The 15,142-nt window shown below is 39.8% G+C and overlaps 1 protein-coding gene across 2 annotated transcripts in view; it reads left to right on the top strand.

Annotated features, from left to right (window-relative positions):
• Positions 1-15,142, top strand: part of LIPC (lipase C, hepatic type) — a 756,670-nt gene that overhangs the window by 188,682 nt on the left and 552,846 nt on the right. Inside the window, exon 2 of one of the 2 annotated variants that reach the window (XM_085643755.1) lies at positions 6,021-6,110. The exons of the other annotated variant lie outside the window; for it this stretch is intronic. The gene's annotated coding sequence lies outside the window, so the exon portion shown is untranslated. The remainder of the gene's footprint in view (positions 1-6,020; positions 6,111-15,142) is intronic. 2 annotated transcript variants of the gene reach the window in all.

The raw sequence follows: 15,142 nt of genomic DNA, 5'->3' as shown, positions 1-15,142 counted from the left end.
AAGACCAAATGTTACTTGTATTTGTTGCCGCAGAACTCATTATAGAAAACAAACTAGGAATGTTGATCTCTACAGAAAGAGTGAAAATGAAGATAATTATAAGTGGATGGATTTTGCCACATATATATTTCTTGAAAATTGTTTTGAATTGGGTGAAGATCAGCGTATTTGCAAATACTGCTACAACAAGTTAGAGGAAAATAGAATGCCGACCAGAGCTGTACATAATAATTTAGAATTGGATGCTATTCCTGCTGAACTTTCTGAATTAAATACATATGAGTCTATACTCATTCAATGTGTTCATCCGTTCCAGACCATAGTACGTATGGAGCCCAAAACTGGTAAATTACCTCCTTCAGATTTACTGAGAGGTTTAAAAGGTAGAGTGGTGTATTTGCCCTTGGATTTGAAAAAAAATATGGAAACTATTGATGCAGATACTTTGGAAACTGAACCATTAATTATTCTGGTTAATGGTGTCCCTACAAAGAATAAGAAGATTTGGCAGGAGCTGGTAGATGTGCGGAAAGTACAAAGAGCAAATTTGTATTTGAAAAAAAATAACAAATGGTATGAATCAATTTATATAGAAGAAGAAGAAGAAGAAGAAGATTTACAAGGAGACACAGAAACACCAACTGGACAAATTGAAAAAGTGGACAAGTCAAAGGAAGAAGAAATTTATGAACATTTTAGCATACATCCTCTCCATTCGAAAGAAGTTATGGGAGACAATATTGATCTCTTTCAGATGAAGAAAGCAAAAGGAAATCCTGTGAGTGTATGGGAGGAGAGCTTGGAAGCTCGATGTTTTCCCCAGCTGTTTCCTAAAGGAAAAGGAGGACGATACGATGAACGTCCGGAACAGATTCCAGCTTCTGAGTATCGGACTACAAGACTATATGCTGAAGATCCCAGATTTCGACAAAGTATCCCTTATTTGTTCCATCTTTTATTTGAAAGCGACTTGTCTGCACTGTCTTATGCAGTAAATCACATTTTAAAAAGTGGAGTACATTTACAAAATGTGTCTGCTAAGGATTTTATGGAGAAAGTGCAGCACCGAGATGATCATTTGGAAACACAACTGATCAATCTGATGGCTTGTCAGCGTGGGACAAATGAATATTGGTACCGACGCCATGGTGAACTAAAATGCATGTTACGCAACTTAGGAACACCAACATGGTTCCTTACCCTAAGCTGCGCCGAGTACGCTTGGGATGATTTACTGGATTTTCTACGAGAGGCCAATTCAAACATTGAAAACATCGAATACAAGACAGCAGGAGAACTGTGCTCATTGGATCCGGTTAATGTTTGCAGATATTTCAATCATAGATTTGAGGCTATGATGTCCTTCATCTGCAATAAAAAAAATCCACCCCTTGGAGAAGTAGTGGATTTCTTTTGGAGAAAAGAGTACCAGGCAAGAGGTGCTCCTCATATTCATATGCTGCTGTGGATCAAGGATGCCCCAAAGTTTGGAACAGATACTGATGAAGCAGTGTTATCTTACATTGAAGAATATGCAACATGTGCTATACCTAAAAACACAGAAGAGAACAAGTTAAAGGAGCAAGTTCTACGTTTCCAAAGTCATCGGTGTGGAAAATACTGTCGACGGAAATACAAGAGCAAAGAAAAATACTACACTAAATGTCGATTTGGATTTCCTAGACCTGTTCTTACAAATGGAAGAGTCAACAGTTTTATGTCAGCTGTGAGACATACTATCACAAGAAAATCACCTAAGAATACCTACAACCTTAAAAGAAAAGAAGAATCAAAAAATATAAATGACTACAACCCAGTCATTTTATCCATGTGGAACGCTAACATGGATATACAGTATGTTGCTGACAATTCCATTGCTGTTGCTCGATATGTAACGTCTTACATTACGAAATCAGAAAAAACAGAATTGAAGGAAATGTGGGAAGAGATTTCTCACGAGAAGACTGTCAGTAAGAAGCTGTACAGTTTTAGTTTGAAGATGTTATCGCATCGAGAAATTGGATCCTACGAATGTTCAGATAGGTTATCTTCTGCAAGTCTCTACTCGAAGTCAAGAAGAATAATTTGGGCAAGTTTAGGCCTTGCAGCAATGAGAAATCGGGTACTGAAATCTGTTGGAGAAATTGAATATTTGGCCGAGAATGACCCAGAAAGTACAGACATATTGAAAACAAACATGTTGGACACATATTATCCCAAGAGAAGTCATCATCTGGAGAACATGTGTCTCTATGAAGTGCTGCAGAACTACATTTATTCACGGAAAGCTGCAGAAGACATCAACAGTGGAAAATATAAAGTTGTTGGTGAAGAAGGATGTTTGGTGAAGCAAACCAAAGGAAGTTTGATAAATCACCGGAAGCTGAGTTGCGACACTACCGACAAGAAAGAATTTTACTACTTGGCTCTTTTACAGTTGTTTAAACCATGGCGTACAGAGGATGAACTACTGGGAGAATTCCAGAGCTATGAAGATTCTTTTAATGCTTGCAAAGACAGCATACAATGCAGTACATTCTCAACTTATCTGCAAATGTTAAATGAAGAAATTGAACAGGAAACTACAATTGCAGCAGAAATAGCTAGAGACAGTTCTCAGGACAGCCAAAGTTCAGGAACACACAGTCAAGATCCCCTAGGACAACCAATCGTTGAAAATGAAGCATCAATAGCCATGAATGAAGTGGAAACGGCTATGAATCTAGCTCAAGAAGAATTTATAGACTTAGAAAATTTGGAAAGACAACTGAATCAAGAGCAGCAACAAATTTATGAAGAGATCAGAAACAAAATTGATCACGGATTTCTACATATCAAAAAAGAGTGCTCATGCACATCATTTCATCCAATCAGGATGTATGTAAGCGGACAAGCTGGCACTGGAAAAAGTTTCCTAATTAAAGTCATCAGAAGCTACCTAAAGCAAAAAACGGATTCTACTTTGTCTTGTGTGGTTACTGCTCCAACTGGGTTAGCAGCATATAACATAAAAGGAATCACCTTACATCGTTTGCTAATGTTACCAGTGGAGCATGAGAACAAAATACAATTCAACAAGCTAACTGGAGAAGCATCCTTGGAAGTTTCACGAGTATTGAAGAAGATGCAAGTTCTCATTATTGATGAGGTGAGCATGGTATCAAACTTAATGCTTGCCTTTGTGCATTTAAGAATGCAGCAAATTTTGAAGACAGACTATGACGTGTTATTTGGTGGAAAACACGTCATAGTTTTTGGGGATCTTTTGCAACTTACTCCAGTTAAAGGACAACCAGTGTTTAATACTGTGACACATGAAGACACGAAGAAGTCATTGGGAAGCATTGGAAATACAAATATTTGGTCCTTCTTTGAGTACAAGGAACTTACAACTAATATGAGGCAAGCAAACGATGAAGAATATGGAAGTATTCTGAAAGATATCAGGATTGGACTACTCACAGATGTTGGGAAAAAAGCATTACAGAGTCGGCTGCTACATAATTTATTTCCAAAGGAAGAAATAGTTGCAGAGAAAATATACAAGAATATTGCAGAAAACAAAAGTGTCATCTGCTTAATGCCAACTCTACGTGAATGCTCAATATTTAATGAGGAGCTTTTGAAATTGGAAAAGGAAGACATCAAGAAATTGGAAGCAGTGGACAAAATTGAGGATGGAAGAATTACAGTCACAGTAACAGGCAAACTGAAAAATAAATTGGGCTCACTAGAGAAGAACATCTCCAAAACAGCAGGATTAGAAAAAAATCTTTATGTTTGCATGAACTGTAGAGTGTTTTTAAGGAGAAATTTGGATGTTGAGAAAGGCTTAGTGAATGGAGCGATGGGAAGAGTTGTGGGTTTTATTAATTATCAGAAAAAAGAAGGAATTGAATGTTTACAGATAAAATTTGATCAGATAGAGGAAGTTAAAGACATTTGTCGTTGTTCAGTTCGTTTCATGCTTGTGAAAGACTTATATGTACGTAGGAAGCAGTTTCCGTTTTCACTAGCATATGCTGTAACTATCCACAAGTCTCAAGGATTGACTGTAGATTGTGCATTTGTGAACATTGGTTCAACTGTGTTCAAAGAAGGTATGGCATATGTAGCTTTGTCACGAGTCAAAACATTATCAGGTTTATTCATGATAGACTTTGATGACTCAAAAGTTAGTGCTGATACAAACTGTGTAAAGGAGTATAATAGATTAAGAAGAAGCTATGCTCCTCATTTAGGTCAGTATCCTGTGTTGGAGAAACGTGTAGTTTCTCGTAAAAGGAGAAATGAGAATATCTGTAATGAAGATGTAGAGAAGAGGAAAAAAAAGAGGAGTGATGTAATTGCAAGCAAAAAGAATAAGGAAAATGAAGAACAGGTTGTAGGATGTCATTTTGAAAATAGCTCTGGTGTCAACTGCTACGCTAATGTAGTGCTGAATGTTGCATTTTATCTGGAAAGTTTGCAAGAGCAGATAATAGTAAATCAGGGAAAAAGATTCTGTTCAGAGCTCAGTCTCCTTTTTCAAAAGCTGAGTAAAGATAAAACTCAAATAGAAAGTGCTACTGAAATTAGAAAACTTTTAGATGTATGTTCAGGACGAACACAGTTTTCTCAAAATGAACAGCAAGATGCACACGAATTTTTGATGTATTTTCTTCAGGTAGTGGAAGAAGAAGGAGTTCCCATTGACATTTTTTTTGGTCTCTCTTATAAATGGGAACATAGTTGTGATAATTGTTATAATATATGTGGCTCTATTGTTGATAATGAAAGGTTTATTTATTTGACATTGCCAGAGAGTAAAACAGTCACTTTTGCAAAATTAGTTAAAGATGCTAATCATAGCATGAAATGTGGTGAGTGTAATTCTGACATGTTTTCAACATTAATTTTAAGGGAATACGGACAGTATGTAATTTTAATGATGCAACGATGTAGAGCTGATGGATCAAAATTGGATACTTTAATAAAGAAGTTTACAGGACAGCAATTATCAATTTCAGGAAAAACTTTTGTAACTGTTGCAATAATTTTCCATGATGGACCTACTGTTACTTCTGGACATTACACAGTTTATCTAAAATGTGAAAAAGGCTGGACACTGTGTAATGATTCCAAATTGATTTTCAAACAACGTTTGCCTTTTGATTTAGCAAATTCCTATCTAATCTTCCTGAAACCTAAATTTTAGAGAGATTTGGCAAGATCTGGACAAAATAATTTTACCATTTTACTGGATTACCATTGCAATTTTGTAGAAAAAAGATTTTTAAAATTATCATTTGGCCTAAAGGAAAGATAACCAATTGTAATGTGGACTTTTTTAAATTTTAATGCAATTTTCAAAAACCAATAATTTAGAGATAATCGGTAACTTCTGCACATTTTAATTTATGGAATGCTATTGGACTGCCATTGGAAATTTTTTCAAAAATGATTTAAAAAATTACTATTTGGCCATGTGGAAAAGTAAGCAATTCTATTGTGGACTAAATAAATTATTCAAAAAATTTTCGTGAACCAAAATGTTACAGAGAATTGGTGAGATCTGGACAGATTAAACTTTAGAATTTTAATGGTTTTCCCTTGGAAATTTATTCCAGGAAAAAAAAAAAAATACTATTTGGCCTAAAGGAAATAAAATCAGATGTATTTTGGAGTTATTTGAGATATAATATTGTGATTATACTTCTGAAACAAACATATCAGACGGTATTTTAAAGAAAAAAGTATTGTTTTTAGATGATATTTTTTTAGAATAATATGCATTTCTGTAATGATAAGTTTAAGTGCGAAGACATTCTGGGCTTTTTTAATACAATCTTTGTGATTGTTAATTTTTTTTGCCCGCTGTAAAATGATGAATGCAATTGCTTTCACAATTAATAGTGAAATGCAATATATTCTGAAAACAGCAAAAATAAGGCAAAAATATTTTTTTTTTAAAAATGTAAATATGTGTATTGTATTATAAAATGGATAAAAAATATTAATACTTTTTTCTTTATTTTCAGATCGATATAGAAAATTTTCGGAAACTACAACCATTTTAAAAACTATTTTTAAAAAAAACAAATGAATAAATATTTTTTTGAGTGAGTATGGTAAGTTAAAAATAAAAATTGTAGTCTCTCAAGGACTTTGTAATGAGATAAATGATTTTTAGTGTTTTTTTTAAAAAATAAAAAAAAAGGTACGCTTACCGTACGCGTACGGTAAAAAAAAAAAAAAAAGTTTTTAAAAAAAAAGAAAAAAAAAGATGAAAGATAAGGTTGGCTCTTAAAAGAACCGTTGTGTTCATGCAGGGACAGAGGAAAGAAAGATTGGGAATATTAGACGGTACGACAAGTGTGCTGATCTATTTTACTGTTCACCAGGGAAACACTGGTCTCCCTATAAGTAATTAGATCGTGACAAGTGGCGCACCGTACTTCAACCCTCGCAAACCGAGGGTTAATTTCCAGAGGGCCAGCAAAAGGAGATTCTCCCCCCACAGATGAAGGGCTCACCTGACCTGCAGAAGAAGGAGTCTGCCCTGCAGATGATGGTCCAGGCTGAGCTGCTGTGGATGTACTGGCTCGTCTTTCTGAAGAGTTACCTCCAAAAAGATGACCATGTGTCCTTCTGTGTACTTCCTGGAGGTGTCTCTTCATGGTGTGATTCCCAAAGGAATACTTCCTGTTAGGATTACCTCTAGAAAGTACACGCTTACACAGCTTGCAAGTAACTAAGGGTGCATTCACCTTTTGCTGGCCTTCTGGAAAAGTAAAATACTCCCAAACGTAAGAAGGCTTTACTTTCCTCGCTCTCTGCCTCAAGACAGTGCTGCTGGTGCTAGCCTCACTCTCAGAAGAGCTCTGCTGTTCTGCCATCGTATCCCAAAGACAAACCAGCTCCTTCTCCCAAGGGATCACAAGCAGAAATGAGGGGAATGGGTGTGGTGTAGGAGAGTTCTAGAACTGAAAGTAGTTTCAACCAATCAAAAGTTGTGTTTCAAGATCACATGACCTACCGTACGCTTACGGTACGCTTACGGTACGCTTACGGCAAAAAGTACGCGTGCGCGTAAAAAAGACACGCGCTTGCGCGCATGCGCATAACAATCATTTCCCGGCACTTCCGCGTAACGTGCGCGTGTTGCGTAAGCGCGCACGCGTCCTACGCAAAGTACGTAACTATACGCAAGCAGCGTAGATAGATTACGGGCGTTGCGTAAACCGTACGCTTACCGTGAGCTTACGGTACGCGTACTATAAAAAAAAATAATAAAAAAAAAAAAAAAACTGGAAATAAATTTTACATGCATATAAAAAACCTTGCAAATTCACTGAAAAAACCATGGGTTTCACACACGTTATATTTAGGAATTAGCATTTAAAAAACCTTGCAAATTCACTGAAAAAACCATGGGTTTCACACACGTTATAGTTAGGAATTAGCATTTAAAAAACCTTAGAAATTCACTGAAAAAACCATAGGTTTCACACACGTTATAGTTAGGAATTAGCATTTAAAAAACCTTAGAAATTCAGTGAAAAAACCATAGGTTTCACACATGTTATAGTTAGCTGGACATTTTACTCGTAAAAAACCAATGAAATTGCCCCGTTATAGTTAGTTCAGCTAACTATAACTCGCGCGCCCGCAATGCACTGCTGATGACGTCACATATTACATCACTCATGACATGGTCAGTGACATCACTCATGACATCACTGATGACATCTCAAATGACATCACTGATGACATCACTGATGACATCATCCTTGTGATAGAGTGGCAGACCTCCTCTCACCTTAATATAAGCTTTGATACACACATTCAAAAATAGAGACTAAAAATTTCAAAACAATGGACATACCAATACCAGTTACAACAACCTCTTCAGTAATTCTAAGATCCACATACACATCCACTCATTCACCAACAGTCCTATACAGTCACTCATACATGTACTCACTCATCATATGTACTCATACATCTATACATCCTGTTACACAATGCCACTCATCCATAGAGTTACTCACACACATAGTCACTCATGCTAATAAAGAATAAAACATACATTTACTTGCATATACAGTAATACACACACCACCATACTTACTTCTACGGAAACTTACACATACTTAGTCTTTTAAACAATCACTTATAGAAACACATACTTATTCATACAGGAACTCTTTCAATCTCTCCCTCTCACATATACTCACATATATACACCAATAGTCACATATACTAGTTAAAAACATATGTAGTTACTCCTGAAGACACTATTGAGACAGTCATTCACTCACTAACACACCCATACACACACTCATCCACCCATACAGTCCTGCACACATGCTGTCTTCAACACATACAAACAGTGAGTCACTCATTCATGCATCTATGCACTACGTAATACCCCCCACCGTACCATACAGACACTCAGACTGATACTCAAAAAAACAACTAATAACCTATATAGACACCCATGTAGCTACTCACCAACCCATGCAGCCACTTATACACAAAGTGAGAGATACACTTAATCAGTCAGTAACACAATCAATTTTTCAAAAACAAATCATCCATTTAGACACTTATATACCCATTTATTCTTCCATCGACCTTGAGATACACATATATAAAACATATGTCATTTTCAGAAAAACACACATTCACTGGATGATGTCATCAGTGATGTCATTTGAGATGTCATCAGTGATGTCATGAGTGATGTCACTGACCATGTCATGAGTGATGTAATATGTGACGTCATCAGCAGTGCATTGCGGGCGCGCGAGTTATAGTTAGCTGAACTAACTATAACGGGGCAATTTCATTGGTTTTTTACGAGTAAAATGTCCAGCTAACTATAACATGTGTGAAACCTATGGTTTTTTCACTGAATATATATATATATTCACTGAAAAAACCATCGGTTTTAGGGATAGTTATAGTTAGTTGGAAATTTCACTCGTACAAAACCATAGAAATTGCCCCGTTATAGTTAGTTCAGCTAACTATAACTCACGCTCATGCAATGCACTGCTGATGACGTCACATATTACATCATTCATGACATGGTCAGTGACAGACTGATGACATCACTGATGACATCTCAAATGACATCACTAATGACATCACTGATGATATCATCCAGTGAATGTGTTTTTCTTTAAAATGTAAATATGTATTATACATATACCAAGCTGTAATGAAGAATGAGTGGATGTATAAGTGTCTGGATGGAGGAGTTAGTATGCGTGTGACTGACTGTTTAAGTGAGTGATTAAATGTGTCTCACTGAATACATGGGTTAGTGACTAAACTGTGTGAATGTCTGTATCAGTCTATCTGTTCGTGTGTAACCTGCTGCATCGGTTGGTCAGTAGCTACATGAGTTTCTATATGGGTTATTGATTAGTTGCCTGAGTATTTGTATGGGAGACTGGGTGTGTGTGTGGTTCGGTGGGGGGTGTGACTGTGTGCAGAGATGTGTGAGTGGTTGATTTACTGGGTGTATGATTTTAAGAGTGCATATGGAAACAGCTGTATGGGAGGGTGATTGTGTGTATGGGTGTGTTGGTGACTGAATGGATGTCTCAGTGGTACATGTCCAGCTAAGTACATATGTAAAAGGCAGTGTATGTGAGAGTTGGTGTATAAAAATGACTATATGGGAGAGTCAGTGATTCTGAGAGTGGCCGTATGGATGAGTGTGTACTTGTATCAGTGTTTATATAATAAAGAATGTGTGTGTTAGTATATATTTGAATAAGTGAGGTGGTGTGTGTATAACTGTATAGGTCAGTAAATGGAAGTGGGATTGATTGTTTGCCTGACTGACTAGGTGTGTGAGTAACTGTGGATGAGTGCTGGTGTATGAGTGTCTGTGTAGGTGTATGAGTGCATATGATAGTGTTGTATTGATGAGTGACTGCATGTATGAGTGATTGTATGGGTGAATGAGTGGATGTATGTGTAGACCTAAAAATCAGTGGCTACATATGTAGTAACTGGTATTTGTGTGTCCATGTTTTTGAAAATGGTATTAGGTATTTTGGACACAGTGTATCAAAGGTTATATTAGGGTGTGAGAAGATGCATCAAATTATCACATGGATGATGTCATCAGTGATGTCATTTGAGATGTCATCAGTGATGTCACTGACCATGTCATGAATGATGTAGTATGTGACGTCTTCAGCAGTGCATTGCGGGGGCGCAAGTTATAGTTAACTGAACTAACTATAACGTGGGAATTTCTATGGTTTTATACGAGTGAAATTTTCAACTAACTATAACTTTCCCTAAAACCTATGTTTTTTTCAGTGAATTTCTAAGGTTTTTTAAATGCTAATTTCTAACTATAACGTGCCTGAAATCTATGTTTTTTTCCATGAATTTCAATGTTTTTAAATGCTAATTTCTAACTATAACATACCTGAAACGTATGGTTGTTTCAGTGAATTTCAATGGTTTTTTAAATGCTAATTTCTAACTATAACGTGGCTGAAACCTATGTTTTTTTAGTGAATTTCAATGGTTTTTTAAATGCTAATTTCTAACTAAGCCTACAAAGTTAGGACTTGTGAAGAAAGAGGAAGAAAAGCGCAGCAAGAAGCAAGACAAATGCAGAAAGAGGCAACAGAAGTCCAGAAAGACGAAGAAAAGTGCATGAAAAAGCAAGACATGTGCAGAAAGAACCAACAGAGGAGCAGAAAGTCCTCCTGTGCCCCCTACATTTTAGTGACGGGTACTGGTGGTAACTGACTCTGACTAACCAGGACTGGAGTAAGTACTATGCTAAAAGACACTTAGAATACAGTGAAAACACCTATATACAGTAGGGAACACTATGCGTTGGGGTACCCCTGTGATTAGCATGACCTCCTCTGTAAGGCCCTAGGACATAATAGGGCAGGGGGATTAAAACTACCTCTAAGTAAGAGGTGCAGAAATATGCTACTTTAACTAGTAGTCGCGTTTGCAGAGTGGTGGAGAAAGGGTGCTGCGAGTCCAACCAACGCTCAGGAATTCCGCTGCGTAGGACTTACAGGAGATACCAGAAGGGATTCTTGGCCCCCAAACTCCCTCAGGACTAAATTTGACTTCATCCCCCATCCCGTAGTCTGCCACGAGGCACGTTTGCAGAGTGGTAGAGAAAGGATGTTATGGCCTCCGAAGACGTCTTAGCAATCCCACTGTGTGGGACTTATTGGAGGTAACAAGAGGGGTAGTTGGCCCTCAAGGACATAGTAAATGGGAGGGGGGCCGCGTGGGCCCCCCCTCCCATGGCCAATTCCGGCCCGGGGACCCCATTCCCTGGGGCATGGCCAAACATATTGTTTTTTATAGGAAAGGGGGCTGCATGGCCCCCCTCCTATGGCCTCTATTGGCCCCGGAGACCCCATCCCCAGGGCCCGCCTTTATTTATTACTTTTTTGGGGGTGAGAGGGGCCCCGTGGTCCCCCTTCCGGGCCACGCCTGGCCCTGGGGACCCCATCCCCCGGGGCCTGGCCTCTCCTTTTAAAAAAAAATACACAGGGGAGGTGGGCCACGTGGTCCCCCTCCCGGGCCACTTCTAGCCCCGGGCACCCCATTCCCCGGGGCTGGCCCTCTCCTTTGGGGACCGTGGGGGGAGCCCCAATGCCCCCACGGTCTCAGCCGGTTCCCCGCCTCCTGCGGGAGCCGGCATTTCTTTTCCACATGGGGAGCTGCTGACATGCAGCCCCCCGTGTAGAAAAGCAATGTGGTTTGATTTTTGAATGCGAGAGCAGGTTTCCTGCTCTCGCTTTCAAACCCAAACCACAGTTTGCTATGACAGGGCGGGAGCCACACGGCTCCCACCCTGCCATAGTAAACAGTAGTGTCCTGGGGGTGGGCAACCCGGGACACTGCAGGAACCGGCCCTGGGGGGTGGCGATCCCCAGGGCCATCACTGGCTCCATGAGGGGGGCCGCGCGGCCCCCCTCCCACATAATGCAAAGCCCCAGGGGGTGTCGAACCCCCCCGTGTATGTACACCCGAGTACGTGTCGAACCCCCGTGTATGTACACCTGAGTACGTTCGAGTCGTACCCCCACCCGTGTATGTACACCCGAGTACGTGTCGAACCCCCCCGTGTATGTACACCCGAGTACGTGTCGAACCCCCCGTGTATGTACACCTGAGTACGTTCGAGTCGTACCCCCACCCGTGTATGTACGGTGCGTACCCCCAGCGCTCTATGCACCAATATTTTGTTATCATAATATTTATGGTCTCGATATTGTGTAAGTGAACCGAAAAAATCCAGACGCTTCTCCCACTTCAAAGTGGGCACCAGATATAAAAAGGGGACCATCAGACCCACTCTTCAGTGCATTCCTGGTCCTGTGGATACTACAGAAGAAGGACACCCTGCTGCCATGTTGCTTGAGGCCTGTTCTGTTTGATGAGAATGAAAACTGGATCTGAACCCTTCATCCCAGGCTGAAGTTAATTCAAGGGTCAGCTGTCTAACCTCCTTTTCGGAGCTACAGGGACATAACAAGCTCCAGTGGCCTCTCTGCAAATGCCTAGCTGACTGGCTCAAACTAGAACTTCCTGAGCCTGCAAGTGGCCCTGCTGCCACTGCTAGAGTGAGTTCCTGAGCTCAAAGAGGTGCCTTACAGGTCCTGAACCCTTGGTGTGGCCTCAGTTGAACTTCTCCTTGAAGGAAAGGTGAAATCATGAAGTTTTGGGCTCCTCGTGATGGTGAACTGGCCCGTTTGTGCCAAAATCCTGCCACCCTCTCCGACCACAAATGCAAAGCTCCAGTGAACCCGACTCTTCACGCTATAGTGACTGCCAGTGATGACCGCGAGATCTGCACTTCACGCTACGGCATTGACAGTCCATGGTGACCGAGAGCGCAAATCGCCAGCAACGACCGCATACAACGCCCAACAGAATCGTCACACTACAGCGATGACTGTCCGGGAAGCCCAGCCTGCACTACTTACTACAACACCAATCATCTGCGATGCCTTCTCTGCTGCTCATGGACTCCTCCACAGTGAACGGAACGCTTCAGGCTAGACTTTAGAAGGTAGCTTTTTTAGAGGACTAACTGGGTCCCTGTATTGGGCCCGTGCTTCATCGTGGTTGGTCTGAACTTTTGACTTTCACCCAGTCTCTCACGAACAGAAAGTCGCAATAGAGCACTATTAGGCACTATATTTATCTTTAAAATTGCATATCTCTTATTCTACTGGCTGTATTTTTCTCGTTTTGGTATCAAATAATTTATTAACTCTATTTTTCTAAATCGGTGTTGTGTTTTTACTTTATTACTGTTCGTGTTTGTCATAAATACTTTATACATTGTCTCTAAGTTAAGCCTGACTGCTTTACTGCAAAGATACCAGAGGATTGAGCACAGGTTAATTTAGTGTCTTTTGTGGTTCATCCTGACAAGTATTGTAGCTTTTGCTTGAGCAGGGATCACAGCCCCGCAACCAACAACCTAATTTCTTACCTTGTGTTAATTACACATGATTCACAAAAGCCAAGAGGCTTTTGAAGTACGTGCTAATGTCAAGTATCTGTACATGGTGTACACATAATAGGCCAAATTTCCAAGTAATTTTATATGCTCTGAACTACTGCAGAGCCAGGAGAAAGAGTATTTGTGCATGTGTATGTTCACAAAAAAAATGAAGGTAAAATGATGTGCATGCATGTAAATTGCCCTGCATACAATGTGTGTTTTTGGGTGGCCAGGAGATTTGGCAGTTACAGATTTGTGTGAATCTATCATTCAACGAGAGAAGTATACAGATGTGGACCTGCTATATCACCCATTCCCTAACAAGTGTCCTGAGCTGGTGCTGGGCTCCCGCAGGATAAAGCATGCAGGGGAAAAGACCCCTACCTGCATTACAGGCTCTCTACCCCCATGAAAATGCAAGACATAGACACTGGTACATTGGATTGTATATCCACTTCTACCCACCCCAGCCACCCTTAGCTTGGAGGTAGGAATGTAATATTTTTGCGTCATTGTGTGATCATGTACATTACACACACATGGGCAGTACCTTGACTTGGTTAAGTGATTTTCCACTCTGGATTTCCAGACCAGTGTCCAAGTAGTGAAAGAAAAGTAAAGTGAATTATGTGACAATTCAGCTGAGGTAGAGTGAGTGTGAAAGAAAAGGCTGTAGGATATCTTCTTTACAACACACAACAATTGGTAAATACCTGTAAAGGAACTGTACACATTTAGCAGTTAGGAAAGCAAAAATGAAGCACATTTTTTATGTAATTCCGAAGTGTGAGGGAAACATAGATTTTAATGGGAACCAAATGAATCAAGACACTTGACTTGGTAATGAACAAATGATACATATTCACTGAAACCTGATCTGTACACATTATCATTTGTGTGGAATGTAGTTTTATCAGTAACACGGTATGTCTATGCAAATGTACAGCTCAATTGAATTAAAAAGTTAGCTATTTGTAAATGCCAGTGTGCTACCACACAATGCTTTTGTTACAATAAAAAATCTCCCACCTCATGTTCATTAAAGCTAGGTGGGTGTGAATGTTCATCATTGTAAAAATTGGGACGTGGTTCCGAAAGGTTTGGGAAGCGCTATAGTGTAGCCTTAGAGCCTGACATAGCAGGCTCTACTGGCCATTAAAAGCCTGTTCCAGTGGTTCAGTGAGGGCTATTAACAAGAGAGCAGGGCTTTAATGGCTGGTAGAGCTCACTACGAAGGGCTCTAAGGCTATTAGAACATTACTCCTGTAGAGGGCACACTGTTCTTATTTGTCAAACAAAGGCCTCACGGAGCCCGAGGGGGTGGAAATCCCCTCAGGCTCCGTGAGGCCAGCAACAGCTGTGAACAAGCATTGGAATGTTGATGATCCGGGCTTCTACCAGTCATTAGAAGCCCGGAGCCCTCCATGTTCTTCAATGGGGTGCTCAACATTCCAATGTTCTAATACTGGATTCTGATTTATGTTTATACACTGAGGCATGCTGCTCAGTGCACTATGGAGCCAACATTATGAAGCAGTGTGGGAGGCCAATAATACCTACCATCATTCTTAATGATCTTTGGGAATCTTGCAAACAATGGAAGGATGTGCATGTCATGGGGTAGACATATCAATA

The sequence above is a fragment of the Triturus cristatus genome, chromosome 3_1 (assembly GCF_964204655.1).
Source record: "Triturus cristatus chromosome 3_1, aTriCri1.1, whole genome shotgun sequence".
Classification (NCBI taxonomy): domain Eukaryota; kingdom Metazoa; phylum Chordata; class Amphibia; order Caudata; family Salamandridae; genus Triturus; species Triturus cristatus.
The sequence above is the reverse complement of the archived record's forward strand: the minus strand, read 5'-3'. Positions and strand labels throughout refer to the sequence as shown.